Raw genomic sequence first — 6,467 nt, 5'->3', positions numbered from 1 at the left:
TACTGCGCCCTCCGGGGCGGACTCGAGAACTTCGCTCTCTGGAGCGGATTCGGAGACCCTACTCTCTGGAGCGGACTCGGGGACTGCGCCCTCTGCGGCGGACTCGGGAACTGTGCTCTCTGGAGCGGATTCAGGTACTGCGCCCTCCGGGGCGGACTCGAGAACTGCGCTCTCTGGAGCGGATTCAGAGACCCTACTCTCTGGAGCGGACTCGGGAACCTCATTATTGATGGCCACTGCAAGGGTGGCAAGAATCTCCTTTGCGGAACAGAGCAAGCTGGTCAGAGTATCAGAAAAGGCCTCAGCAGCTAAATCAACAGGCTGCTTGGGTAAGACCTCCATGGCTGTGACTGGGAGAGCGGGGTGCTCGGAGATGGCCTCCGTGGTCATAACGGGCTGACTGATAGCCTCTGGAATGGCCTCCATGGCCAATATATTAAGAGCAGGCCGCTCAGAAACAGCATTTGGGGCCACTACAGGAACAGCAGAAAGCTCTGAGACAGCCTCCTTGACCATAGCGGGCTGAGTGAGAGCCGCTGGAATGATCTTCGTGGCCAACGCTTTGAGAGTAGACCGTTCAGGAACGGTCTCTGAAGACATGACTTTAAGAGGGATCTCTGTTGACTTTACATGACTTGCAGGAATATTCTTGGACTTGACCTGACTGTTGGGGATGACGTCCGTAGAAGTTATTGGGAGAGTAGATGGTATGGAACTGGCCTCCGTGACCAATACTGGTGAGGTGAAAGTCACTGCACTGGCCTCCGTGGCCATGACAGGAGGAGCAGCCAGCTCAGGAAGAGCTTCTGGGGACACAACACGGCAGGTAGTGTCGTCTTCAGTGGATGAGACATGACAGGGGTGCACACAATCTGTGGGAATGGTAGGACTCTTAGGCATAGTCTCAATGGGCAAAACGGGGAGAGAATTAGACACTACAACACCAGCCTTTCTCTTCTTCCGCCTACGACGTGTCTCAACAGAGTGCTGGGTCGCTTCTGTAGTATCTGTAGCAGACTTGACCAACACAGGGAGAGAGGTAGAGAGCCCGGTTGACTCAGCGGAGATAGGAGATGACTTGGTTGATGGTGACAAGTAGGAAACAGACCTTACAGACTGAGGGATAAAATTAGACTTGGCAGATCCGGAGATACTTGGTGCATGCTTCATTGACTGAGTGACGACTGAATCGGGGGTGGCAGTAACCAACTCTGACTTAGTGTTGACTGGAACTGACTGAATAGCTGTCAATTTAGCCATCTTGGAAATTGATGATTCAACGAGGGAAGACCTTGGAATGACTGGAGTGGACCTGACTGGATCTGGAGTGTGTCCGGCTGGCTCCAAAGTGACTGGAACAGAGTATACTTGATCCGGGACAATTTGAACAGGCTTGACTGGCCTTGGAATATCTGGAATAAGCTTGACTGGATCTGGATCATCATCATCATCATCATCATCATCATCTACTGAAGCTGGCCTTGTAAAGGCCTCCTTGGTCATAACAGAATGGGCAGATGCAGTCTCAGAGGGCATGAAACTATTAGAAATTGGTCTTGAAAGGGTCACAGGGTGGGAAACCTCAGGGACCAAAGCCAACTCTGCATGGGCCTTTCCTCCATTCTGCTTAAGATAGATTGAAGTGAGCTCGTCCTCCTCTGTAGTATCTGCAGCTAACTCAGCCGAGTCTGGAGGAATAACAGTGAGCTCGGTCGACACAGAAGTGTCTGAAACCAACCCAGCAGACTTCGACCTGACACGAACAGACTTGATAGGGTGAGACTTGACTGGCTCTTGGTTGTCAGGGAAGGTGTCAGAGTCATTAATGGATGCAGCAAACTGAGCCCTCTTCCTTCTGGCCCTTCGCTTCTGAGTTGGAGTTAGAAGTGGATCTTGACTTGGCAAGGGAAGTGGGGTAGAGTGGTTTCTGCATGCTAGACTGGGTGGAGGAGGCGGCGGCATTCCCCACTGTATGCGATGACCAACATACTTGGAGAAATCCCAATAGTTTAGAAACTTGAGGTTGTCCATCTCCCACTTAGGTACTGGGTCATCCAAGCAGGCATTGAATATGTCCTTGAGAGCGATGTCATCATAATCAAGCCCTCTGGACATTGTCCAGAAGTGCTGGGTGAATGCTCCGATATCCCAGCCCTGTTGTCGTAGAGCTGCAAGGCCCCGCTGGCGAGCGAGCCTTTCTTGAGTATTGGTGGGTGGCAGGATTCTGATGCTCATTCTGCTGAGTCCGGTGTTGGCCAGTTCATTCTGTCATGATTTCTGAGAGAGGACTCAAATGCAGAATGTTAGTGATGGTAATTTATTGAACAGACGTCAAAGACAAGAGATGGTGAGGAAGAGGGGGGTGAATACAGTCCAAACAATAGGCAGGGAGAACACTTGTAGACAGGCTGACGGTGAGGATGACAACTGAGTCCGGGCTACAATCCAGTAGTGAGCAGAACTGGCAAGAAGCTGGAAGTTAGCAGCTGGGCCAGACCGGAACCTGAGTGGAAGTGACTCCACAGTAGAGATCTCACAGGTAATGCTCACATCTAGCAGAGAGGGCAGACCAGGAGCACTGTCAGCAGGACAAGACAGGGCTGGACTGGACAAAAGACAACAAACAACTTGACAGAGATTAAACAGAAAATATAATAGCAGACAAGCAGTGACTAGGTCGCTGAACACAGAGGTAGAATACACACAATGAACTGGCGAAGACAAGAGGGAAGGAGCACGCTTATAAAGGGGACAGGATACATGAGGACCAGGTGCAGACAATAAGTAAACGAGGACATAAACAAGACAGACAGGTGACAACACTCAACTAAACAAGGGGGCGTGGCAACAGGTAACAAGGAGGTGGGACAAGAGGAGCACATGGCAGACAACAACAAAGACAAAGCCATGTGCTCAAACACAGCACAAACATAGACACATTAAACAGAGACAAAACAGACATGACTGTCAGGGGTGATCCCTGACATGTACATGGTACCTTTTCTCGAATTGACCTTTTTCTTATTGATAATAAGTTTCTCTCTTCTGTTTGTAACTGTTTTTATAGTCCTATAGTAATTTCAGATCATGGTACCATCACAGTGGATATCTCATTCTCGGGTGTATCGTTTACACGATCCCCTTGGCGCTTTAATTCATTTCTTCTTACTGACCCAGATTTCATTGAAACTATTAACAGTCACATTGATCTCTTTATTTCTACTAATGTTAACCCGGACATGTCAGCATCAACAATCTGGGAGGCATGCAAAGCCTATTTACGTGGAGAGGTCATTTCCTACTCTGCCTTTCGGAAAAAAAATACTGATGAAAAGGGGGTCTCTATTTCTAGGGACTTGTCAAACTTACAGTCCAGATGTGCAGATGCACCCGATCCTGAACTTATCAAAGATTTGCTTATTAAAAAGTCTGAATTTGATTTATTGGCCGCTGATGGGGCAATTGAAGCATTACTTAAGTCTCGTTATAATTATTATGAATCTGGCGATAAACCAGGCAAAATATTGGCGCACCAAATTCAACAATTTGTCTCAACTCAAAATATTTTACAAATCAATACCAATGATGGTACAACTATTAACCCTCAAACTATTAATGACCAATTCAGGAGTTTTTATTCTTCATTGTATGCTTCTGAGTGTTTAGCTGAAGAGGCTGAATTTGATGTTTTTTTTAACCCCTTAAACATTCCTTCTATTGACCCCGAGGCATCTTCTAGTTTGGACGAGCCTTTTACTGTAGATGAGATTAAAGGTGCATTATTTTCAATGCAGAGTGGGAAATGCCCTGGGCCTGATGGTCTGCCCACTGAATTCTTTAAAGCGTTTGTTGATAAACTTTCCCCATTACTTTTAAACATGTTTAATGAATCCTTTCAATCCGGCATTCTTCCACAAACCTTAAGACAGGCCACCATCTCACTAATATTAAAGAAAGGTAAAGATCCGCTCCTTTGTAGTAACTATCGCCCTATTTCTTTGTTATGTGCGGATGTTAAAATTTTAGCCAAGATGCTGGCAAGGTGTGTAGAGGCTGTTTTGCCTTCAATCATTTCTACAGACCAAACAGGGTTTGTTAAGGGAAGACACTCTTTCCACAACATTAGGCGTTTATTTGATGTATTATACTCTCCTTCAACATCCACCACTCCTGAATTGGTTATTTCGATGGACGCAGGGAAGGCATTTGACCGGGTGGAGTGGCCTTATTTGCTTTACACCTTAAAAAGATTTGGTTTTGGCAGTAAATTTATTTCCTGGATTAAACTTCTGTATGCCTCTCCTTTAGCTCGTGTCCGTACCAACAATGACTATTCTGAATATTTTCCTCTTCGACGTGGTACTCGGCAGGGCTGTCCACTCTCCCCCATACTGTTCGCCCTTGCTATTGAACCTTTGGCTGTAGCCCTTAGGTCCAGTCAGATGATGGGGATCACAAGGGGGGGATCTGTGCATAAACTGTCTTTATACGCCGATGATCTTTTGCTTTTTATCTCTGATCCAGACAGATCCATACCCCAAGCATTAGACTTATTGGAGAAATTTGGACAGGTTTCAGGATATAAACTAAATTTTAATAAGAGTGAGCTAATGCCTATAAACTCGGCGGCCATATCTTATCCTCTTTCAACACTCCCGTTTAAGAAATCTCTAGATCATTTTAATTATCTGGGCATCTGTGTAACTAAAAACTATTCTGACCTTTTTGAGTGTAACTTTTCTCCACTGCTGGATCAAATGACTAAAGATTTTCAACGTTGGTCTTTATTGCCTCTTTCTCTAGCAGGTAGGATAAATTGTATAAAAATGAATATATTGCCTACATTTTTATATATCTTTCAATGCATACCAGTTTTTATTCCCAAGCATTTCTTTCACTCTTTAGACAGCTCTATTTCTCAATTTATCTGGAATGGGAAAACTCCCAGAATACGAAAAGGTGTCTTACAAAAAACCAAGGAGTTGGGTGGTTTAGCATTACCCAACTTCTTGTTTTATTATTGGGTTGCAAATGTCAAAAATATGTTATTCTGGTGTAGTTCTGATGTTCAGCCGCCCCCCTGGTTAGGGATTGAGGAGGCTGCATGTGATAAATCTTCACTGATGTCTCTTCTCTGTCTTCCCCTTTCATTATCGCCTTCAACATTTTCCAATAATATTATAGTTAAGAACTGTCTAAAGATCTGGTGTCAACTTAGACGGCATTTTACTTTACAGTCAACACCTCTTTTAATGTCCAGTAAACCTTAACCCCCTCTTTCCTCCCTCTCTCACTGATGGGGCCTTTGCGACTTGGGTGAACCGGGGGATAATTTCTATTAAGCATCTTTACTTTGATGGAACGTTCGCTTCATTTGAACAATTGACTCAAGTTTTTAACTTGCCAGGGTCACATTTTTTTTTAGATATTTGCAAATCCGGGACTTTGCCCGTAAGCATTTCCCTGGGTTCCCCATGAGTCCACCCTCCACCCTTTTCGACATGATTCTCAATACGAATCCTTCTCAGAGAGGAGCTATCTCTACTTTATACAATCATTTATTTACATATCAGCCCCAGGCTTCTGATTGTCTTCGGGTTACCTGGGCTAGAGACCTTAACATGGAGATAGATACAGAGACATGGCAGTTAGTTTTGAAGCGTGTTCATAATTCATCTGTTTGCACTCGCCATGGAGTCTTACAGTGTAAAGTTGTGCACAGGGTACACTGGTCCAAAAGTAAGCTAGCCCATATATTTCCCAATATTGATCCATGTTGTGACAAGTGTCATCTAGAACCAGCTAATTTAGCCCACATGTTCTGGACTTGTCCTGCTCTGTCTACTTTTTGGGAGTCAGTTTTTGATTCACTTTCAGCTACCATATCTGTTAAACTTTCTCCCTCTCCACTTATTGGGTTGTTTGGAGTCTTGCCTTCTAATTACTCATTGTCATCTCATTTTGTTGGGCTGGTAGCCTTTCTCACTTTACTAGCTAGACGTTGTATTCTGATGCATTGGAAAGGTCCTCATGCCCCTTCTCACACTCGGTGGATAAAAGATGCTTTATTTTTTATTAAATTAGAAAAAATTAAACACAGTCTTCGTGGCTCCATGTTAAAATTCTCAGCTATATGGCTACCCTTCATTGATCATGTTAGAACTCTGCATTTGGATGCAGTCTCTCTTGAGTAATTTTCCATCTACACTGTACTATTATGATTTCATTTATCCAAATTGTTCACTTGTATTGTCAAGTCAGTAGCACGCATTTATTACTAAGCTATTATTTATTTATTTTAATTAGTATTTTTTTATTGATTTCAACTTATTTTATTATTATTTTTATAATGTTTGTATGTTAATTATGTATATGTGTGTTTTTTTATGAAAATTTAATAAATAAATCAAAAAAAAAATATTAGTTTTAAAAGCATAGCTTAGTCTCAAAATACATGTTTTATTAAG

Source organism: Garra rufa, chromosome 4 (genome assembly GCF_049309525.1).
Source record: "Garra rufa chromosome 4, GarRuf1.0, whole genome shotgun sequence".
In the NCBI taxonomy this organism is placed as follows: Eukaryota; Metazoa; Chordata; class Actinopteri; order Cypriniformes; family Cyprinidae; genus Garra; species Garra rufa.
The sequence above is the reverse complement of the archived record's forward strand: the minus strand, read 5'-3'. Positions refer to the sequence as shown.